At 43.4% G+C, this 25,423-nt stretch overlaps 1 long non-coding RNA gene across 1 annotated transcript; it reads right to left on the bottom strand.

Annotated features, from left to right (window-relative positions):
- Positions 1 to 18,556: 18,556 nt before the first annotated feature.
- On the bottom strand, positions 18,557 to 22,858 carry LOC135483678 (uncharacterized). The gene is made up of 3 exons (XR_010446356.1): positions 22,616 to 22,858; positions 18,951 to 19,070; positions 18,557 to 18,645 (listed from the first exon to the last, which is right to left on the bottom strand). It is a non-coding gene; the product is annotated as an uncharacterized LOC135483678 (long non-coding RNA).
- Positions 22,859 to 25,423: the final 2,565 nt, after the last annotated feature.

A 25,423-nucleotide genomic window follows, 5' to 3' on the forward strand; every position in this document is an offset into this window, starting at 1 on the left:
GCGACCTTGAAAAGTAAGTCAAATTAAATTAAATATGATATAAGATGTATATTTGCTATGAGTACCTACAACAAAAGTTTCATCGAAAACAAATCACTAATAAGCGAGATATCACACTTTTTGGATATCGACATTTGGCCCCCTGGTGGCGAAGATGAGAATCAGATTGGATCGAAATTCAGTGTCAGAGGTCACCTGACCTAGAGGGTGCTGTGTACAAAGTTTCAAGTTCATAGCCCTAGAGGTTAAGAAACGTGCCACTGTTTCTGAAACAGGATACGACGGACGACGCCGACGACGCCGACGCCGCCGACGGACACAGCGCTATCGTATAGACTCACTTATGGTGAGCCAAAAAAGACTTACAAGATGCTGTCAGTCTGAATACCGAATACTTGACATAAGAAATTACATGTAATGTACACCACAACAAAAGTAAGTCCCCCCCTAAACAATTGGTCAGAATTTATGAAGTATCAACGTCAATGCAATGAAAATTGCAGGACATCATGATACTATAATTTGAGATAAGGAGTAAAAATGACAGCACCACACCGATTGTTAGGTGTGAATGAACCTCAATTGAATAAAAAAAGTTCCGTTTCAAAAATAACAAAAGCTGATATCCCCAAGTTTTCAACACTGAAATTGACTGGCAGTGTTGGCCATGCTTTCAGTTTTGGTTTGACACTCACTGATACATGCCAGGAACGTCAGAGTAAAACAGGACCATTGCAATTGGTCTCCTTCAGGCGAATAATCCAGTGAAGGAAGTTGCCTGCAGGATGAAAGTAAGTCCAAATCCCACCCAACTAAAAAGAAGACAGCGTATCGTTTCGTAGGGTGACAGAACAAACGAATATGAACGATTTGACAGCTTATCTGCAAAAATGAAATGGCCAGGGCCATTGTGCTCACCTCATGTGGAGGAAAGATGGATAAAGAGCATGGTATTGTGTCATGTAGTGTTAGGTTTGATGTAGGTCCAAGCAATTACAATTTCCCCAAAATGGCCAATTTACAGTACATTCGACCTCTGTGACCTTGAAAAGTAGGTCAAATCAAAGAAGACCCGGGTGACACATTGAATGGTTGTTAGAATTAGATGTACCTATGATATAAAATTGGTGCCAATCGGGCAAGTCATTACTAGGAATAATGGCATTTTGAAGAATTTAGGATTTGGCCCCCTCCCTGGAGGCCAAACGGCAAATCAGATTGCACCAAACTTCGGTACCTGAGATCACCTGACCAAGGGGTACATGTGTACTTAATTTGTGATCAATAGTCATTGCAGTTAAGAAACGTGCCATAGTTACGGCCTGACGGCGAATTTACGCCATTTGACCTCTGTGACCTTGACAAGAAGGTCAAATTAAAAACCTGTGTGACATATACTGTATGGTGGTTAGATGTACCCATGATATCAAATTGGTGGCAATCGGGCAAGAAGTTAAGGAATAATCACATTTTTAAGGTTTTTGGATTTTGCCCCCTGGTGGTCAAGTGGTGAATCATATTGGACCAAACTTCGGTCCCTGAGATCACCTGACTAAGGGGTAAATGTGTACCAAATTTGGTATCAATAGTCATTGCAGTTTAGAAACGTGCCATCGTTACATCCTAACGGCCAATTTACACCATTTGACCTCTGTGACCTTGAAAAGGAGGTCAAATCAAAAACCCGGAGGATATATGATGCACCTTTGCTAGAAGTACCTACCATATTTTTTTCAAAATTTCCCGACTACTATTAAGGGAGATATTGCATATTTTCACTTTTAACGTTTGGCCCCCTGGTGGCCAAACCATGAAACGAATCGGACCAAAACTTGGTCTCCAAGGTGTCATTACATAAGGGTACATGTGTACCAAGTTTCAACTCAATAGCTCTAACAGTTACGAAACGTGCCCTGCTAACGGACGACGGACGACGACGGACGACGACGACGACGACGACGACGACGACGACGACGGACGACGGACGCCACGGTATGGGATAAGCTCACCTCTGCTAAGAGGTGAGCTAACAAGAGTAGAATAACATCCCACAGCTAAGAATCTGATGCCTAATCAACAGATCTCCACTCCCCACGGAAACTCCAGGGAAATAACGCCTATATATTTGCACAGGTAAACCAACAAGGTACAAAACAGTTCAATTAAAAGGGAAGCAATAATTTAATTGTAATAGAACATTAACCAATAATTTAATTGTAATAGAACATCACGGATCTATAAACAACGGATTTGCAACATGGGTGATGACGTCATAATCAGCCGGACAATGCAGTGTTCTTGGTTTCCGAGTCTCGAGGTATCTTGGATACCCGTTTGGTAGCGAGATTTCTAGTCTTTTTCATACATTTTCAGGAAAATGGCTTAGCTTGTAAGTTGTAACCGAATAAACGTCTTACTTGTTTGGATCTTCTTATAAACGTTTACAGTAATTAAAAATATATGTTTTGCACTGCGTTTGCCGTTTTCTATACAGAATAAATCTGGTTTTCCATAAATTTTGTCTTTGAATACGGTCAATATGTGCTAACTGACCAAACAAATTTCTTTGATTCTCACGTGATCAGGCGTGGACACTGTAATAATTAGCTAATTAACACATATTAAGGTTGTTTTGGGACACGTCACAGTATATAATTAACTAAAAACAACCAAAGCTAATCAACAATCGGCAATGAATATACTTCAGAGCAGCATTAACACCATCTGAAAAAAACATCTGTATATTTGACAAGTCTCATTCCATGCGAGAGAAGACAGTTTGAAAGTACGCATGCACCAACAAAAATCCCACTTAATGGAATGCCATCAACCTCGCTACCAACAGTTTCCACTTTTACCCCTTCATTAGTCATTTTAGCCATGCAGAAGATTCCCTAGGGCCTATTGTGTTGAGTTCCACCAATATATGTATTTTTCAAATGATCATTATGATGATAGGAAAAACTTACCGAGCTTACTAACTGCCATCCACCTTGACTTCCACCGTCTAAAGGACATTTCGATTTTTACCCGGATTCGTTGGTGATGAGAATTGTAACGGCGCTCAGCAGCATCCTGGGGTCTACCGACTGGGGTCAATATCCATGGCTTCAAGGGGTATACGCGATCACCAAGAAGGTAGCCTCCATGGTTTAGTCGGTTTTCCAGCTTTCTGTTCAGTTCACAATTACGCAAAATAAAAGCGTTGTGGGTACTGCCGGGCCAGGATGCAACGATATTCGTAAATTTCAGGTCATGCGATGAGCACACTCCTTGAATGTTCAATGCATGGTAGCCTCTGCGACAAATGTATGATTCTTCATGTTGTGAAGGTGACTTTATTTGAACGAGACTTCCATCCACACAGCCGAGTACATTGGGTATCCGATGTTGGGGTGTGTAGAACATCTTGTTGGATTCGCAACATCATCTTCAAGTAAATCAATTACCTCCAATAACACAGGTCTAGTCATTTGGTAGCGTCGGAGGAGATCAACATCATCGTACGCATCGATGGATTCAGACGGTCCCTAAAAACTCGTTCCCTTTTTAGGGCTCGCCGATTTTCATCCTCAAGAGCTAAAAAAGCCACAGCGATTCCTGCCGAAACACACAGAAGAACTGCGGAATCACTACGCAAGCCTTACGTCTGGTCGCGAGCACATATACAATTACACACTCCTTACGCAATGGTGTAAAGTTACGAACCTTTCGTGAATAGCCCGCAACATCTTAGGTACGGGTTACAAGTCCCTTACGCATGCGTAAGGCCCAATTAGGCATTGTGAATCAGGTTATAGGTTTCCTCGTACCATGCTGACGTGAAGAGCGACTGCATTTACGGAAGAGCTGTCCTCCTTAATCTGCACCGAAGCAGATTACACAGTACGGCAGATGTCAATGGCCTTTTTGAGGCCCAAGCCTATTTGCGATATGAGCTTTTCTCGCATGTTATCATTTTTGACTCCTAGCAAGAGGCCATCCATTATGCCTTTTTGACTCCTAGCAAGAGGCCGTCCATTATGAGTTTTTCCCTCATACATTCACAAGGCTAAACTTTAGAATCCCCGATCGGAAATGACGTAGTTTGATCGCATTCAACTATAAATCCATTGAACAGTGGTGCTTGGTTGGTCAACCGATGACCTTTTTTTGGGGTGTGATCGGGGATTGTAAACTCGTTCCCATTTTGGTTACAACGGTTGAACTGAAATTGTTCAAAGTACTCTTTCGTAAGGCCTATAAAATGTTCTTCGAATTCTTTCATAATAGGGAGCTCTAGCGAGCTTTATGGTTAGAGAGTGTGTGTATACCATCAACGAAAAAAACTTGACCCGGAACCAGAAAACCTCCAAACCCAGGTGACATTCTTGCACGCGAATCGTATACGCTAATGCACAGCAATTTACCTGGGGAGAGATTTTCTTTTTCCAAACAATTCAGCGGGACGCTACGATGTTTACGCACAGAAGTTGCTGTTCGGTTGAAGATTTCGTCAAAACAGGGCCGAATCAAAGTGTAACGATACCCTGGGGCGAATCGAAATGCATTAAACAACAAGCTGCATCGCTGCCAGAGATTATTTTTCTCTTTCCGCGAAGAAATCGAACTGGCAAAATTCCGCAAAAGATTTTCCGTCTGCTAACTTTTCCGTAGTTTCAAGCGCACCAACATGATCGGTCCGGGGCTGCCGGTTTCGACGACGATTTCGTCAATATCATGGGGTGTGACAATATGTCGACGGTCTGGTTCCATTAATAATGCAATAATCTTGAAAGTACATTGGTCTCAATGTCTATTTCTCCGTTTCCATGACAAAATCCTACCTTGAAACCTGAAACCACTCGTCCACAACACAAGCCATTTCTATTTTCAGAAAGCGCATGCGCACTAACTCAAACGCACGCGCTGACCTCAGGTCTCACTAGCCGGTGCGGAGGCCAGGCCTACTTGCCTCCAAAAATGACGCGACGTCATTTCATGCATACCCCTGTTCCAGCGGCTGTAGACTTGACAGTACCTTACTCTCACACAAACCTATACATTTCTGAATAGCTTGTCTCTTGTAGAATACATCTGACCAAGTTTCAACGTCGTCTAGACATACAGTCATGCATAGACTGATGTAGCACAATGCATGAGACACCCTGTATAACACAAATTTGAAAAATGTCACCTCTATGCCTTATAACTTCAAGATTAACACCTGATTACCACTGGCTAGTGAGACCTCAAACTATTCAGGACGGGGGGGGGGGTCGGCTAAGGTCTTTTTGAATTAGAATATAAATCTTAATTACACTTGGGTCTTGGGATCATTATGCTTATCTCCGGGCAAAAATACCTATCCTTCTCCTGTTGTGTTTAGTTTCCCACATTCTCCCCACTCTTATTTTCTATACTGCGACAGCTAGCGTCTATTGGGTCAACTGCCATGATGGCATCATCCTAACTATATCCCCCCTCTCCCACCCACCAACTACTCGCCATCAATCATTGACATTGTGTGCTAGCCAACTGCTTCTTCGGTCAACTGCCATGATGGCATTATCCTAACTATATACCCCCCCCCCCCCCCCCGAGTCTTCTCGCTCACCAGCCCTATTAACGAAGAGCTCCCTATCAAGGCCTGAGCCTTCCTCATATTAGGGAGCTCTAGCAAGCTTTATGGTTAGAGAGTGTGTGTATACCATCAACGATCGAAAAAAACTTGACCCGGAACCAGAAAACCTCCAAACCCAGGTGACATTCTTGCACGCGAATCGTATACGCTAATGCACAGCAATTTACCTGGGGAGAGATTTTCTTTTTCCAAACAATTCAGCGGGACGCTACGATGTTTACGCAGAGAAGCCGCTGTTCGTTTGAAGATTTCGTCAAAACAGGGCCGAATCAACGTGTGACGAAACCCTAGGGCGAATCGAAATGCATTAAACAACAATGCATCAATGCCTGAGAATATTTTTTCTCTTTCCGCGAAGAAATCGAACCAAGAAATTTTGCTTTGAACTGGCAAAATTCCGCAAAAGATTTTCCGTCTGCTAACTTTTCCGTAGTACGCATGCGCACCAACATGATCGGTCCGAGGCTGCCGGTTTCGACGACGATTTCGTCAATATCATGGGGTGTGGCAAGATGTCGACGGTCTGGTCCCATTTATAATGCAATAATCTTGAAAGTACATTGGTCTCAATGTCTATTTCCCCGTTTCCATGACAAAATCCTACCGTGAAACTTGAAACCACCATTTCAATTTTCCGTAGAAAGCGCATGCGCACTAACTCAAACGCGCGCGCTACCCTCAGGTCTCATAGCCGGTGCGGAGGCCAGGCCTACCTGCCTCTAAAAATGACGCGACGTCATTTCATGCATACCCCTGTTCCAGCGGCTGTAGACTTGGCAGTACGTTACTCTCACACAAACCTATACATTTCTGAATAGCATGTCTCTTGTAGAATACATCTGACCAAGTTTCAACGTCGCCTAGACATACAGTCATGCATAGACTGATGTAGCACAACGCATGAGACACCCTGTATAACGCAAGTTTGTAAAATTTCACCTCTATGCCTTATAACTTCAAGATTAACAGCTGATCACCACTGACTAGCGAGACCTCAAACTATTCAGGACATGGGGTCGGCTAAGGTCTTTTTGAATTCAAATCCTACACTTGGGTCTTGCATTGGGATCATTATGCTTATCTCCGGGCAAAAATACCTATCCTTCTCCTGTTGTGTTTAGTTTCCCACATTCTTCCCACCTATTTCTATACTGCGACAGCGTCTATTGGGTCAACTGCCATGATGGCATCCTCCTAACTATATCATCCCCCCCCCTCCCAACCACCAACTACTCGCCATCATTGACATTGTGTGCTAGCCAACTGCTTCTTCGGTCAACTGCCATGATGGCATCATCCTAACTATATACCCCCCCCCCCCCCCCACCACCACCACCACCCGAGTCTTCTCGCTCACCAGCCCTATTAACGAAGAGCTCCCTATCAAGGCCTGAGCCTTCCTCATATTATTAATAACGTCATGCTTCTTTTCATAACCTGCCTCGGCAAATTTCTTGCCACTGTGACTGAGCCTGAGCGAGGGGTTCCGTACCAATGGAATGCAGGAGCAGGGCAACTTTATATTCATCGGTTTCCTTGTCCAAGCCAGTGATTACGAGATAGTTCTGCCAGCTTTGTTTCCATAGTTTTCTGTTTTCCACGACTGATTTCTGATCAATGTCCAGTGGTGGCGACACTTTAGGTCTTTCCTACACGGGTAGAAGGGTCAGCAAGAGGAGGGGCTACTACGGGGTCTGGGTCAGACATCTTGGTTAGAGATGAGGAACTTCAACAGTTCGAGAGACAGGACACAACGTCCACAGACTGCAGGGTTTGACGACCGGTAGCACGTGTGCACAGATGCACGGACGAATATACAGCAGAATGCACTGCGGCGATTTCGCGCCAACATGCAAAAGTTCATCCGTTTTCAAAGGTTAATTTTTAGCACTTTCTGACCACTTCTTGCCACCAAACTGGCTTCCTTGGGTAGCTTATTAAATGTCACCATGTAAAAACTTGCTGCTGGAGCATAGCAGGAGTCTGAAGAGAGAAATGAGACGACAACCATGTCATTGTCATCATTCATATCATTCAAATTATAATATTGGAAGCTCCTTGCTAAATCTTCAAAACACGCAAGTTCTGCATGAAAGCAGTGACGTCATCAAACAGGCTATTTTTTAGATATTGTTACACTAACCCCCTTTTCTTGCTTCTTGCGGGAAATCTAAGGGGTTGGTTCAATACCTGGCATTGGCACTGGCACTGGATTGGCATTGGCAAATTGCCCAAAAATGGTAAAACAGGGCATTGACAAATTGCCAAATCACCAGATCAATACTATAAAGAGCATACAACTTGGAAGGCATAGTTATTTGCATAACCTAATTTACTTTGAAATATTCATGCTATTTTTATGTACTAGAGGATGGCCTGATAGCGTGCATGCATGGATGGAGGAAAGTTGCTAAGGGGATAGAGTTCACATTTGGGCCATTTTTCGAAATCCGAGATTAAGCATTTCGGGGACGTTAATTACTCATGTTCATATGCCTGGATATTGTCAAAAAAGTATTATTCCCTCGGAGCGGGTATATCATACCCGTGGCGCAGGCAGGTTCAAATGTGCTATACCTTGAATTGCATGCCCTTACGGAAATATCTTCAAATTTACCATGGTGAAAACAGAATTTACCATTTACGAATTTCACTATGGTAAAATACCATGGTGAAATGCCTGGTTAATTGGCACAGTAAAACTATTTTTACCATGGTAAATCATTTAACCATGGTGAAATCCATTAACGATTCACCATGGTAAACCATTTACTATGTTTACCATGGTGAACTATTTAGTGGTAAACCTGTTCACCATGGTAAAATCAAAATTACCATGATGAAAGTTGACTGACAATTAGGTGGATGCAAAAGACAGGCCGTTTCCGCAGTAAAACTGATTTACATAATGAATTGGAAAGCTGCAAAATTTGAACTTACTTCTCAGAACGATAGGACTCATCGCAGGCTTTGAACTGTTCTCCCCCAGTAAGGCTCATGTTAGCCATCGTTGATCGTGGGAAAATGGCGGCGAGAAGATTACTAAGGTATTTTCGCCACTTCTGGCCACTGGCTTTGCGGATGTTCTCTCTCGTTTTATCATTGATGAGATCTGATAAGGACTGGGCATCTGAGAATTCCTGCAAGAAACAAACATCAACAATAACCGAGAATCTAATGCGATATCACAGGGGCCATATCAAAGAGACAAATTAAACCAACTAATTGTCCACAGACCCGGACCCTGTGCTGTTGCTTGCATATAAAAGTATTCAATTGGTCCGATAGAGATGGTGAGGCAATGTCAACATGCCTAATTCCTTAGTCGGCAACCCCTTTTTATACGGAGGAGGAGAAGGACATGAAGGAGAACTCAGGTAGGCCTTCACATGTCACGTCGGCTGCCCAATATGGCTCGAACCAATTAAAATATCACTTTAGAATGCGGCAAGGCACTATAAAGTCGACAGGCAAGCTGAGAGGGTAACCGGAAAAACGCCGACCGACCGACCGACCGACCGACCGACCGACCTACTCGCCGACTCTCACAACCTCACTTACGGCATCCCATTCGCGCCTCATAGCCCGGTAACCGGAAAAACGCCGACCGACCGACCGACCGACCGACCGACCTGCCAACCTACCATCATAGTGCAGTATCCCTTTCGCTTCTCTATAGCACATGTATCTGTGTAGTGCCCAGCGCAATGGACGTGATGGAGTCCGACGTGTCTGACAGCAGCATCTCCAGTCAATTATACCGGGAAAACGAGCCCACGCGGTAAGGAACTGATAACGATAATCTAAAGATATGCTTTGTCTACATGGTCGGTGGATGTAAAAACATGATTTGGGCCTAATCTATGCACTGTAGTTTTTCTACTCGAGTGTCTCGACCGATGCAATGCATGAACTGCAACGCGCAACATGCATTTGTTGTCATTTGACCAGCGCACGTGCGCTTGTTTACAATTTCATTTCACGTGACCTGCTATCGTGGATTGGATAGATCACATTGACTTATGAGACCTGTGACTCAACTACGAAACTCCTTGGGTTGGTAGGTCGGAAGGTTGGTCGGTCAGTCGGTCGGTCGGTCGGTCGGTCGGCGTTTTTCCGGTTACCAGCTGAGAGGTTCAGCAGCGTGAGCAGCTCCTTGATAGGCCATGCCAAGAGTGCCTCTTCAGATAAATCAAGTATCAAAAGCTGTGTAGAGCACTTTTAGACAGACCATGGTCACCTTCATTTGGAAATCGATCATAATAAGTGCTAGCTCTGGCTGACACAGCACCAATACCTGCTGTACTAAGAATGGGTTCTCAATCTCTCCAAAAATAGATCTATGGGCTATTCATATATAGTCACAACACATCTAGATTACTAGACCTTATTTTGCTGTGTGCAAAGAGGCGTATTTGTGGGCGTGTAGAAATATTTGCATATGGTGTAGCCATTATATAGTCTCGATCCGCTACGCTGTACATCGAGCCTATGTGCTACTTCGAAAAAAGCCCAATTCCAGCCCAAACGCATTTAGCTTAAGCCATGATGAAAAACAGGAAAACCCCTCGGTGTAAAAATAGTTTGACGTCACAAGGCTAGCAAACCAATCAGGCCATTGTTTCGTACAAATCATTTTCGCAATAGGCACCTCGCACTTCGTCCCTTTTTGGGACGAACTACTGGTCTACATATGGTGAAGATCACATGCAAAGTCATCAACTGGTCAGAGGGTGACCCAATTAGGATGACACAATCGGCTGCCCAGGTAGTCTAACCGGAGTATGAGCGGACAATCCCTAAATGCTAATACCCGATATCGAAGGTGATTAACGTTACACCGAAACCGTTTTGTAAAGTTAAATAAGCCTACCCTCTTTTCCGTAAGTCGTCCCCCCCCCCCCCCCCCCGAGATAATGAAAATGATACGGTGGCTGGGAAAGGACATCGGAAAAAAAAAATTCTCGGCGGGACGACTTAGTGTTATGTTGGGATCGTCAACAGAATTCGAATGGACTAAGAATATCCTCTTATCATGTTATAAGTTTATTCACTATAATGTCCTAGACAAGAAGCCACATCTGAGGGCAAGAGTCGGATGACCAGCAATAGACGTGACCTATAGAGACGGAGGTCCGCGCACTTCTGATCGCTTGACCCAGTTTATACCTGGAGATCAGCCTCCTTCCACGTGGTCACATGACGGAGGGTCCTAACGCTGAGGCTCCTCATGGAAGGGTCTAAACTATATGTAACATCCCCCTTGTTCAAATTACGAACTTGATTAAGAAAATAATAGTTTAGACTTAAAGCAAGAACAAGTTGTTTTAAAATCTTTGGAAGTGTTTATACATTCCGACAACTTGGGCATTTAAACTTCCAAAGCGTTTATACAGACAATCGGAAACAGGGATACCTTGCTAGTAGGTTACGTAATAAAATTGAAGAGGCTGAACTAATCTCAGCTAAGTTTAACAAAGTCAGAGAGTGCAGTTCCACAGTGGAACATAATTAAACTGGTCATCCGAATACATGAAGATAGTAGACATAAAAGCACAAGAAAGTGAGCACAGCTAGCCTGAAATGAAATGGTTAGTTATGCAGGGCTTAATATCACTACTATAATCCTAAAAGGATTGGCCTTGTTCCAAAAAAAAAATTTGACAACAGTCATTGCCAAAAGATGAGAAATATCTACTAAAAACTTCTCAAAAGTTTGTACAAATTTACCAATAATTGCACAAAGTTAAATTTTAAACATAGTTCTGCATGAGAACAACAACAATAATAATCAAAGAATGCACTATCATATTGTAATGTTTATGCATCAGCGTAACCATAGTGACTGTACACATGTATGGTGGCTATGGCTAATGTACACAATGTACTTTAAGGAATGTCAATATTGACATCACATGACTTTCCTGGAACTGAATCCTGGACACAGCATTGAGTGCATTTTTAGACAGAATATTTGGCACGTAGCCCAAATGATGCAATGAAAAAAATTACTAAAACACTTTAATCCAAAAATGTTACACACATATACTCATAAATCCACAAACACGCTTTATAGTGAGGCGATATGATGCTACGTACTCAAATTACCGTTAAAAATTGGCCATCTATTTTTAATGCAGTAATGATGATATTTTTATTCAGTAGTTGGAGCACACCTGTGTGTACTTTCGATTCTCATCTATGATCGAGCAAAGCTTTGTATACGCACAAGTATCAAGGCATTGACTTGAAAAGTTATGACTCCATTGTTCACTAATAAAACTACTTTTTAGTACTGAACTCTGAATAATGAGCACTGCTCGCACACAATTGTGGAAGAAGAACAACACTATAACCACAAAAGGCAAATTTATACCTCACTAATGACTTCAAAAAGTCTACATGAAAACTAACAAAAACCTGATGGTTTTCTCACCGATATGAATACCTTGAGATTATACACATGCGTGGTTTCACATTGTATCACTTACAAAGAATACAAGTGCTTGATCAAGTTTTGAGGCGATCCAAGACATCTGACTCGATTGTCTGGATCCAGGATGGTTTCAACTACTTGTGGGCAGTTGATATCACACTGCGGATCCCACCAAAACCTGTATGGCTTATCACGCAACGGGACAGACAATAAGAGCTGTATGTTGGCTCCTTTGAACCTAGCCCTTTCAACAGTATACACAGCCTCAGAAGATGGGGCATTTTCTAAGACCTTTAACAATGTTTGTTGTTGCTGATCAGAGAGTTTGCACGGTGCAGCAAAACCATTGTTGTGTTCCAAACATTCCGCATAAGACTCCAAATCCAAAGGATTTGCCTTAGCATAGAATATCATTTCACAATCCGGAGCGGAGGGGAGCTGTTGACCAAGCTCATCAATGAACTTGTACTCAGTAGTACAGTTTGTCGACTTGACTTCAGTGTTTTCACTGGACCTCAAAGCCTGTCGCAATTTCTGCAAATTGCTGATGTTCTCATGATCCGTAGCTTTTAACAATGCTGGTTTTAACCGGTTGAAGTTAAAAACATCCTTCAAAATTCTACCATATAAGTCTGACAAGATGTAGTGGGTGCGATCAAGAACCTGATGAATGACAAAAGGACCTACCCAAGACGCAGTGAATTTCTTTGCGTTGGCAGTCAAGGAGGAGCTGGATGGTTTATGCAGATAAACCAGTTGACCTTGTTCATAAACCTGACACTTATGAAGCTTTTGAGCAACCTTCTGATTCCGAGTTTGTTGTTGATGCTCTTGCAGCTGTAACATTAGCTTAGAGACATTCTGAAATTTGTCTTTCAGATGTTCAACATACTCAGATTGCGAGTGTGACAATCCCAAGACTGGTTTGAAATTTAGTCCGGTAATGTCAGTGGGCTCACGCATGAAGACAAGGTAGAATAGGCAATGACCACCGAGGTAACTAGAGCAGAATGAATTGAACGAATACTGAGCAACACTGTAATAGCGAACCCAATCTTGTCCATATTGGCTGAGATTCACCTTGATCAAATTGGCGACGGACTGAATTTGACGCTCGACATGAAGAGAGCCGTGATTCCAGACTGAAATGATTTTCTGAGAGATGTTAAGAGTTTCACACAACAGAGTAATGATCTTGCCGGTCAATGATGTCGCTGCATCACAGATAATGACTTCGGGAATACCAAAATCACACAGAACACGCTGAATGAGAACTTCCGCTATTGTCGCTGCCTCTAAATTCTTTAGGGGCACACAGACAATAAAACGAGTTGCTGCACAACTTACTACCATCAAGTGACGGTAACCTGATCTGGACGGAACCATTGTTTTGAAATCAAGTGAGATTGTCTCAAATGGACAATATCTCGCAGGAATCCGCTCATGGTATGGTCTGTCCTTGTCGACTTTTCCTTTGAATTGCCGACAATTGCTACATGATTGAATATATGATACAATCCTCTGGTACATTGACGGAAAGTAATATGACTTGCGCAGTGTCAGAAATGTGCGTACACAACCTTGGTGATTGGCGGTAACGGAGTCATGATATCGGCTAATGAGTGGATCAATAAACTTTTCAGGGACAGCGAGTTGAAAACAGTAATTACCATCACTATTTGCTGGGAAGAATAACCGAAACAAGATATTGTTGCATAACAAATACTGTTCAGACCTAAGCATGATGGACCTAGCGGATTTCTTGTCGGCTGGGAGAATGTTGTGAGCAAGATAGTTGAAGATAGGCTAGAAGAATGGTGACGTCTGTTGGGCAATGCGAAACTGCTGACCGTCAAATGGCAAATTGTAATCCCGAATGACCTTACGCTTGATGACTTTTAGCACTTTGTTCAGTTCAGCTTGATTAGGTATGTGGCTTGCAGTCATGTGATCAATCTGTGGTACTAATGGCTCAGGTGTTAGCAAAAATTCTGGTGGACACTGTTTGATGTGTTCTTCCTGAACTTGATCATTCTTGTTTATCACTCTGTCAACCAATCTTGGCTCTGGTACTGTAATATCAGCTGGCTGGGCCTGTTGTTGGACGGCTGGTGGTGGCATCCTTAGTCTCGGGGTCCTGGCAGGACTGGCTTGGCGTCTAGGTGGCCTGGGTGCAGGAACAGGTCTTGGTTGAGGGACGGGCCTGGGAGGCGGTGGCACAGTATTATCGATCCTTTGTTGTTGGACTTGGGGTGGCCTTACAGCTGGACGTCCGTCTTTGAACAATGGTGCAATGGGTAATGCATTTTGTCGCGCAAATGACCTGGTTACGGGTCTTGTAGGAGCACTTACAGTAGGATAGGCACAATCTAGGCAACCAAAATGACAACTGTCTGAACTACAGAATTCAAGATGCTGAGACCTGGGTACATGCCATTCTTGGGCTGGGAATGCAATGGGCATGATGCGATCAAATTGATCATCATCATCCAGTGGTGCTCTTGACAAGAAATCACTGACAACTAGATCTGTGCCTTTTTTATAGGCCAACTCAAATGAATAACTAGAATTGTCAGTTGAGTCTTTGCAGACTCTGGAGTCTCCGCCTCATAAGCACACAGCCATGCATGTTTACAAAAACAAAACAAAAACATCGCACTTTCACTTCAGCGAAGCGATGGTTTATTTGCGAAATACGACTGATCAAGGCAACATAAAGTGTCCAGAAGGGAAGAACACATTCTTGAAACTCAGCTGCTTTAATTCACTGCCGTTTTTTCATATTTCATAGCCCATAAACTCCAAATATTAGGTTTTATAGAAAAATGCTTCGATGGTGTAGACTAGTCCCTGGTCTTTATCCGTTACGTTCCTCCATATGTGCAGCCAATATGTAATACACATAACGCGGGGCACCAGTCATCGTGCCGGTATGGCGAGGTTTATTGGTTAAAGATTTACATGTATTGCGCTATGCATGCCCATAGCACTTTCCCGGCTGTTACCCAGATTGACTTCTTAGTTCATGGACACCCTCGTTTTATCGATGTTTTGCAATGCATTGCCATGTTCATGTACATATGAAGCTTTCACCTGGGGACGAGAGTTTGCTGGAATAATTTCTCGAGGAGAATAATACCCTAATACAAAAGTCTCAGCCGATGGCGGAGACTAATGAGACAATCTCTCAAGAAGCTTTTGTAAGCGTAGTGTGCATGGCTCACTCTTACTCTTCACGATTTGAACGAGACTACTGTGATCAACATATGCTAAGAAGGAATGTGACTGCAAAAGATAACGAAAAGCTGTAACATTGATGTACAGTCCAAATAACTCAAGTTCACTGACTGAATATGCTGCTGCAGCTGGAGGAAGACGCTTTGAATAGTAAGCAATGATACGTTCTTTGCCTTGAACCCTTTGTGCCAAATATGAGCCTGTGGCTATACGCGATGTGTCTGAATACAGAACAAACTGACCTTCCGGTGCTGGGGCACACAGAGGCTTCTTCGTGCTCAGCTTGCCAGCTGAAAGTGGCATTGCGTTTGGTTAACTCATGAAGGGGTTTAACCAATTCTTGGAGGCGTGGCAAATAGAGACTGAGAAATCCAACAGCTCCAATAAACCATTTGACCTGTTTTGGGGTCCGAGGCTGTGGCATGTTACGAATTGCTGAACATTTATCGTTCATAGCCTGCACCTGAACTACGCCTTCAGCATTGATGCTGATTATGTGGCCAAGAAATGTGACTCGTTGTCGAAACAGTTTACACTTTTGTGTAGACAATTTGAGTCCATGCTTTTTCAATGCCAAGAGTATGCTTTCTAAATGCCTTGCATGCTCTGCATTACTTTCACTGAACACCAAGAAATCATCATGAATGGGAATGACAAATGTGTCCGAATCAGGAATCTCAGCAAGGATTGAGTTGCATTTTTCAGCAAAGATACCACTTGATACAGTGAGACCCATTGGTAATCTACGATACATGTAATTGGGAGAGCCAGGATAAGGAAAAATGCCAGTGTAAGATTGAGATTTTTCCGAGAGGGGCAGACTGTGAAAAGCACTTTTGAGATCAATCACTGATAATACTTTACAGTTTGAACGCCCTAAACGAGCTAGAACACTTTGTAGGCTGACAAAATTTTGATTGACAGTTCTACAACGACTATTCAAATACCTGAAATCGCTGACTATCCCCTTGTCAGTTGTACCCTTTTTGCCAATCAGCATGACCGGGCTGCTGTAGGCAGAACAGCCTTTCTTCAAGATATCAAGATTTACCAGCTTATTGAACTCTTTGTCAATTTGCTTGCGATTTTCCTCTGGGATAGGATATGGGCGGACGAAAAATGGACTGTCATCCTTCAATTGGATGTCCACTTCAAAATTGGGGCACGTGCCAATTTCCCCGTAGAGGCTGAATGCCTCTTTGTTCCGTAGAAGTAGCTCATACAAGTGCTGCTTCTCATCCGCACTAAGAGTGCTACCTTGCAGCGAGATTTGCTGCTCAATTATATCCTGGGGTGACAACTTGGAGATAGGATCATCGATATCCAGGTGAGGGTACCTGAGCAGATTTTTATAATGAAGGTCAGATACGCACTGTTCACGTGTGACCCTATTATTCAAGGAGCCACTAGGGACTAAGTGGGTAGCATGAATATGATCTGACAAATCAGTGAACGCAACAGGACGATTATCACTGAAAGTGACATTTTTCTTTGAATTGTTCGTAACCCGGAGAATGGCTGCACTTTTCCTGAGCTTTACCAACATGTATGATGGACAATATTTACTGAATTGCTCAGTAGGCTGCAGCAAAACCTCAGTATGCTTGAGCAACTTAGGAACTTTGCCTTTGACTACAATACTCCTAGTCTGACCTGGTCTCAAAGTCACTATCTGTACAGGGGTGAACTGGATACGCCTGGGTCTGACAGTTAAGGTACTGGTTGAAAAGTCAAGTGTACTATTCAATTCCGACAGGGTCCGAGCACCCAAAAGCAAATCTGGTCCGGTAAGGTTGTCTGCAACAACAGCATGAATGCGGAGCTTATGACCTTGGATAAGAAGCTCAGTATTTATAGCCTTTGTGGCATGCAAGAATTCACCGTTTCCTATGCGAAAATGTATTGGATCAATGTCCATCTTGGGCAATTTTGAAAGATAAGGAGACTTGTTGACAGATTAACCAGAAACTAAAGTGCGTGTTGCACCTGAGTCAACAACAATTACTAATCCCTGCTTATCTGGGAGGTAGCCTTTTACATAATTTTGTGTAGCGAGTTTTAGATCAATTGGCTCTGGGCCCAAGTATTCAGATTCATGGGATGAAGAATGTACAGGATTATTATTTAACCCTTTCGCTGCGGATGTACGCATTTTTGCGACCAAAAAAAATTTCCGATCTGTGCGGATGTACGCAGAACTGCGACTTGGGAGAGACCTGAATCAGACGATGTTTTCAATAGCAAATTAGTACAGTAACTTGTCGCTAGGTGTCCAGCCATGTTGTTTACCGCTAGAACTTCCGATTTCTTGGTGAAAACTTCGGTGTTTTTATTCAAAGTTTAGGCGATATTTTGAGTCCAAAGTTTTGTAAACAAATTTAAATGCCTCAGTCACGTGTTCGACGAACTGCAGAATTAATAATTGATGAAATAGTGAATTCGAGGCGTTAGAAGACGAGTCTGATTAGTGATTATGATTCTGAACATAATGCCGATGTACACAGCGTGCATGGGGATGGAAAGTGTGCATGATTCAGGGTCCGAGGGGGATGATAGTGATAGCCTGGGTCAAGATGAAAAATGGTGTTTTTCTCCTCGTTGATTATTACTAATTAGCGTTATTTAGTTAATTAACATAATTTCAGGTGATTGACAAATGCATAATTTGAAAGTCAATGCTGTCCCCAACAACCTTTTCCAATAGTCCAAAGCTCTATCTCTTCTCCTTCAGGCTGTATATTGGCCTCAAAGTTACCTATGTTAAAATTGGCTTTTACAGTATTTTGGGGGCAGCAAGGAATCAATATTGAAATAATTTTGAGCGGCGCAGCGAAAGGGTTAAAACATTATTACAACTAGGGGGCGACACAATATGGCCTGTTGACCGTCCCCTATCTAAAAATGTGGCTGATAACTAGTATAGTTGGTCGTCTGTTGTTGTCCTTGATTGTTGTTAGCAGAAGGGTCCCAGTAGTTTTGCTGTTGATATGGCTGCTGCTCAGACGGGCTATATGTAGGCTGGTGCTGATAATTGTAGCGTGGTGGACGTGGTCGTTGAAACCTGGTATTTGGGACAACACCGGTGATTATTTGCAATGCATTTTCTATTAAACTTAACAATCTGCCAAAAATAGGAAACCGTATTTTTTTACAAACCGCCACAAGGGGTTAATATCCAAGGTCTGGGACATCCCTCACTGCAATGGCGTATAAGGTTCACCACGAAAATCTAGAGAAAATCCTATTTTTGTAAAACAGTTCTCAGATTCTCACTTTCCAAGCTGCTTGTCTCCAGAAATGAAGCCCTTACTGGTGCTGCCCTCCTGAAAATACCCGGGGGACCATAGAACTGAAATCAATATTTTATGAAAGATTGAATACTACTCTATAATTCAAATCAATATTTATCTTGATTACCTTGGTATTAACCCACGCCATCCCAGGGTCAACTTTTTGTTTTTATTCTTCAATAATTTGACGCCCATACCGATGTAGGTGTCACTGGTGTTGTGCCTAATAGGAAGGGGTTAATAGCGGATGGGTTAAAAGTGGGCATATTCTGAAAGGGTTAGACCTCCCATCCAACAGGCATAGGGAAGAAATTTGATCAAGGCCCTGCATGGCCTATGAGATCAAATTGTCTATTGTACTTACCATTGCAACTTCAAACGGAGTTCACAGGGCGGTCCCTTATATTCAACAGGTGCTGTCTTCAACAAACACAGGGTTAAAGCAATCAATCACTATCAGTCAATGACTCTGAGAGGCCCTCTTCTGAAATACAAGAATGAAATCATTACACATGCAGTTTGTCACATTAATTCATTGCATAACATGGCCACACCCATATATGGGCGGTAACCGCCTAATATTACGTAATCGTACGCAATAGCCGGGGACCCTTTTTCTGCAAATTTTAGTATTTTTGATTTCAAGGATCCTACCCTTCAAGATGCATCAAAAAGTTTAGTAGGCCATCTCAAGATGCAAAACATATCAAGCGTCAAAGATGTTGTCACCCCACAAGGAGTTCATCCAGCAACAGGCAGAAGGTTAAGAGGACAATAGAAATCATTGTTTATTGATGCTTCATGACAGTTTGATGACAGAGAAATGAATTAATTATGTTAGATATTAGTTACAAACAGGTGTCCAGGTGTCAAGATTAAATTTTTTTTAAATCCCCCATCTTTCTCACAGGTTATTGGCCGAAGTTAAGAAGAATCAGTATGTGTTGGGGCTACCAAGCCAGCAGGATGGTGCTCACTAGGCGGCGTCGCTATGACTGTCAAAAACCAGGGATTACTAAACGAAGGGATACATTTTTCAAAAAGGGACACGTTCCGTACAAGTCCAAAGTGGATTTTCGAGCCTCGGACCCTGGGGAGTGGTTACGTCTTCCACTGGATCTTTACAATCAAGTGACTACAAAGGGACCGGGTGGTACAAGGATTGTTCCGGACATTCACAACAGGCCTTCAGGTAGGACCAGACTTTTGAGACCCATTAAGCCGCCATCAGATCAAGATGTACAAAATCATTTCGAACCCTCATCATATAACCCTTCATGTAGCATGACCGATGAGAACTATGTAATCTCTGTAGAAAAAATGATGGACTTAATGAACTCTGTAGCTGTGTCACACAATATGACAGGTTGTGTTCGTCCGGAGTTTCAATATGAAGATAAAGTAAAAAAGGGTCTTTGCGTGACCGTGAGGGTCAAATGCAAAAATTGCAAGTACATTTCTGACAAAAATAAGTTGTATTCAGAGTTGGCATCGGCTAAGGCAGGGGGTAAAAGTGCCATACCCAACATTTCCTTACAGTGCGCACTGTTGGATTCATCAATAGGAAACTTCAAGGGGAGCCAGATCCTGAACACAATAGGTTTGCCGACGCCCTGTCTGAGTAGCATGCAGGAACAAGCAAACCGGGTAGGGAAAAAGATTGTTGAACTCAATGTGGAAGACATGGCCAATATCAGAGGTTCCTTGAGAGAGGTTAATCGACTGAGGGGTCAGGAAGACGTGAATGCATTCACAGCTTCAATGGACGGTCGTTACAACAGCCAACGAATCACCACAAGGGGCAAACTTGGCCAGGCTGCATCCCAGGTTGTAGAAATAGCCACAGAAAATTTAACCGATTCGAAGAAAGTTATTGATGTTGCATTTTTCAATAAGCTATGCTGGAGGGGTGCATACTGCCGTGCACGTGGGTTACCTATTCATTGTGGGAGCGCTCCCTCAAAGTCAAATTCTAAGTCAAGTAAGGCGAGTAGGCCTACCACAAGGAGTTCTGCTAGGGAGTCAAATGAGGGAGCCGAACAGTTTCATAAGAATTGCACTGCAAATTTTCCAGAGGTACTCCCTTTTTCTGAATATGAGTTGGCCAGAACTATCACTGCAAACCTTGCCAAGGAGGGCATTCATCTTGAATATGTCTGCACAGATGGGGACAGTTCTGCTTATCGTGGTGTCAGGGATGCAACAGATATGATTTTTGGGACCCTGTTCAATGTAAAGCCTCAAACAGACTCTATTCATTTAGGCCAGGCAATGTTTCGTGCTGGTTTAAAGACTGATTTCAGTAAGAATTGTTTTCCTGGGAGAACAGCAGATGATCAAAAAACATTTCAAAAACTGTTTATGTTAGATGTAAAGTCACGCTCCAGCAGGGCATTGAAACTACTCAGGAATGATGTGGGTGGGGACGTGGTGAAAATGTCAAAGAAACTGGTACCCTTGGTGCAATGTTTGATCGATTGCTACTCAGGTGATTGCTCCAAATGTAGAAATAACAAATACAACCTGTGCAGCGGTGGAATCACCAATTCTTGGAGGAAGAAATCAGAATACTTTAAGGCCTATGGTAAAAAGTCCCTTGACATTTCATTCAATGAAACTGACAGAAAGCTGCTCCAAATCCTGTTAGAAGTTCGCCTTGGGGAATCTGCATTGGAGTCTTTGAAAACAGGGGTTACAACTAACAAACCTGAAGCCACAAACCGTGGCATTTCAAGCAGCCTACCCAAGAATATTACTTTCTCCAGAAATGCATTGCCAAGGGTACACAGTGCAATCCATCGCGTGAACAATTCATTGGCAAAGAGTACAATGACCAAGCTTGATAAGGGTCTCAATGTACCGCTGAACCCCCAGTCTCATGCTATGAAGAACTTAGGACGGCTCCAGAATAGGAAGGCATACAATGTGGCTTACAAAGAGTCTCCGGAGTTCAAGAAGCAAAACAAACGGCAAAGAATTAAACGCATGGGAGACTTCCTCACAGATAAAAGGGCCAGAAAGGAGGGGGACTACCAAAAGTTCAGCCAGCTACTGATTCCAATACCCGGAGTAGCAGCAGGGTCATCTAAATCACGGGGTCGCGGTATGCCTACACCAACCAACATCACCAAACCAAAAGGCAAGAAAGACAAAAAAATCCACAAGGAGCACCCATACAGTCAGGCGCCATCTAACGAGTCACGGTCCATGTGCAGTCGGAGGGTATGTCGGAGGGGAGGACCGTCGCCGCAGGGACCACACATACTCCAGTGATCCAGTCCAATCAACGTCGTCACAGGGACCAACTGTCAGGAAAAAGGGACCAAAGAAATATCAAACAAAAAAGTAAGTTGGTTTAAAATGTATGCATCAGCCAGGAAGGGGTTAATTCGTTAAAAATTAGCATGGGGTGGGATTAGCTTAATAAGCCTGGGTCTTTTGAACATTTTGTAACACAACAGTAGCATGTGCCTACCTTGACTAGCCCCCATATGCAAATTAAGTATACATGCAGGGTATGATGTGTGCCCAATACACAGTCCTCTGGCCAGGCAACGCTGCCGACTCTTGTTTATGGCACTGGGCTCCAGGGTCAAATGTTCCAAATTCACACACAGCGAATTGTGACAAAGATGTGAGACATCACCCTGGGGGTCAGTGACCCCAGTATTCAAAATGTACATCAACCTGTGTACACGAAACTTATTAGACTTCTTTGCATTTGGCAGTTTGGCACTCATTTCTCCATATATCATACACCCCAGCTTCCGTTTGGCCCCCCCAAGTCCATATCCGGCATTCACGATTCTTACCAACCTGGCTACGGGCCTTTATTCTTTCCTTGTACGTGTGTTTCCAAGCTTCATCGGCCATTTTAGCTACTGTTGTGTCACTGTGGGAGACAAAATTCATGGGTGTACGGTCCAACTGAATGTACCTAATAGGGACAACACCGGTGATTATTTGCAATGCATTTTCTATTAAACTTAAAAATCTGCCAAAAATAGGAAACCGTGTTTTTTTACAAACCGCCACAAGGGGTTAATATCCAAGGTCTGGGACATCCCTCACTGCAATGGCGTATAGGGTTCACCACGAAAATCTAGAGAAAATCCTATTTTTGTAAAACAGTTCTCAGATTCTCACTTTCCAAGCTGCTTGTCTCCAGAAATGAAGCCCTTACTGGTGCTGCCCTCCTGAAAATACCCGGGGGACCATAGAACTGAAATCAATATTTTATGAAAGATTGAATACTACTCTATAATTCAAATCAATATTTATCTTGATTACCTTGGTATTAACCCACGCCATCCCAGGGTCAACTTTTTGTTTTTATTCTTCAATAATTTGACGCCCATACCGATGTAGGTGTCACTGGTGTTGTGCCATTTGCTGCTCGGGCTGCTGGTGGGACGAAGTCAGAGGGGAGCTCTCCTCGGGCGACTTGAGCCTGGAAGCGGTGGCAATAACGCCAGAAATGACCAGTGCGGCCGCAAAAATGGCAGGGGTGGCTTTCACGGGTTCGTGGACGGCTTGGGGATTGCGACCGTTTCCGCTGCTTGTGGGCGTAGTCGTCGCTTCGAGACGGGCGGCTGGATCGTGGGTATGGCGATGTGGGTCTTGGACTGCGTGGTGCGTCTATGTCCTGGCTTTGGAAAGCTGCATGGGCCTGCGGTGGCGAAGCTTTGTCCATCTTCAGGTCGTCCAACTTGGCTAGGATGGCATGGAGGACGTGGTCTGTGGCATTGGTGGCGTGAACTTGGTCCGCTGCTGTTGAGAAATGTACGCGCTGTGGCGTGATATCAAGGAACCGCTGTGCACATTCGGCGATGGCGTTTGAATCGTCGTCTGCATCCATTGCCATGATAACGGCTTTCTGACAATCAGGAGGCAAGGTTTGTAGCAGTTTGTTTTTGATCTGGTTATCATCATACCCAATGCGGAGTGCAGCCAGCCTAATTTTACTTAGGTGCTGTTGTGCAGTCTGGTTTGCGGTGTAAGTAATCGACTCAAACTGCTGTACATTGGCAAAGTGAGAGTGGGTCGGGGAAAACCTACTCAGAAAGAAATTGTGCCTTGAGGTCATGCAAGTCCTCAAATTCTTGGTCCTCGGCCCAAAGGCGAGCATGTTTAGACAGGCGACACTTGAGAAGGCGCACAACATTGTTCATAGCATCGTCATCACCTGGTTCATGCAGGTTATGTGCCTGAAGATAGTCATGGAATGACAGCCACCAAGATGTGGAGAGTTCATGAATACTTCACCATCAAAGTATGGAGGCAATAAATCAGTGGGGCGCAACGCCATTTTGGTTTATGTTGTCAATCTATTATATTATGGGAAAAAGATAATTCTCTATTGGAGGATGGGGTGGTGATACTGTTCAGTTGGCTGGAAGAAAATGCTGAAATGGCGGTGAAAACTTAGTTACATCAGGATGTTGCATGTACTGGAATGGGCGGAAAAGTTAGTTACAATATATTTCAATGGCGAGGGGCGAAGGGGCTGTCTTGGTGAACTGAAACAGGGCAAGAAATTTTATCACAGCATGGTAATCATAAGGCAAATCAACAATCACATGCAAGTCTATTAAGGAACAGTTGAACCATAGTCTCTGCTGGAATGTCACTTGGTGATGTCACAATCACTAACAGTCAGCAAAGTCTTGAATGAAGATTATGATGAAACACAGTCTTGACTAACGGAGGAGACACAGTCTTGGAATCTGGATGAAGATTACGAGGAAACACAGTCTTGGATGATGATCATGAGGAAACAGACGAAGTCTTGGAGAATACTTGGTACTGGCATATCATGGTACGTGTACACATCAGGGTCAGCTGATAGACAGATAGTGACGGCTGTCAAAACAATTTTTACAGTGTCTCGGAAACGGGGATCACAGAGTTGAATCCACGGCGATGAAACACGTTTGCGTATAAATTTGCATGGTAATTAGTTACGGTAGAGCCAATCAGAGGCGGCGCTCACAATCACGTGGTGCTGTGACGTTTTAACAATCCATCGAGCAAGGCGCTCAATATGGCGTCAAGAAATCGGCACGACCAGTTTCTAAAATGATGAGTTCGGGACGGAATTGGTGATATACAACCTGGCGGCCTGTTGAAGTTGAAAATCGGTCCTACAGTAGAGAGTAGTCCGTTATAAGATGTTCCGCTTGAATATATTTGCCATTAGAGGGCATTTTGAAGGATGATGGAATATCCTAAAGTCGGAAGATAGCACATGAGCACGTGTGAGAGGATTCACGAAGTCCCGATCAGAGAAAATTTACGATAAAGCCGGTTCTCCACCATGTCATGTTGGGATCGTCAACAGAATTCGAATGGACTAAGAATATCCTCTTATCATGTTATAAGTTTATTCACTATAATGTCCTAGACAAGAAGCCACATCAGGGCAAGAGTCGGATGACCAGCAATAGACGTGACCTATAGAGACGGAGGTCCGCGCACTTCTGATCGCTTGACCCAGTTTATACGTGGAGATCAGCCTCCTTCCACGTGGTCACATGACGGAGGGTCCTAACGCTGAGGCTCCTCATGGAAGGGTCTAAACTATATATAACATTAGTCAGTCGGGGACGACTTAGTAAGTCGGGGGGACGACTTATTAGAGAGGTTTGGCTGGGACGTTCCGAGATCGGGATCGGGATATGAATTCAGGTCGTACCGTGACACATCTTTGTAATGTGACATGCGTTGTGATCACTATATAAATGGCCATTGTGACCAAGCTGTTGACCCTGTTGCAGATTTCACATAAACAGTTTTTGGCATGACCAGAAAACGTAACCGACATGAATAGGTATGGTT

This window comes from Lineus longissimus, chromosome 2 (genome assembly GCF_910592395.1).
Source record: "Lineus longissimus chromosome 2, tnLinLong1.2, whole genome shotgun sequence".
Taxonomy (NCBI): domain Eukaryota; kingdom Metazoa; phylum Nemertea; class Pilidiophora; order Heteronemertea; family Lineidae; genus Lineus; species Lineus longissimus.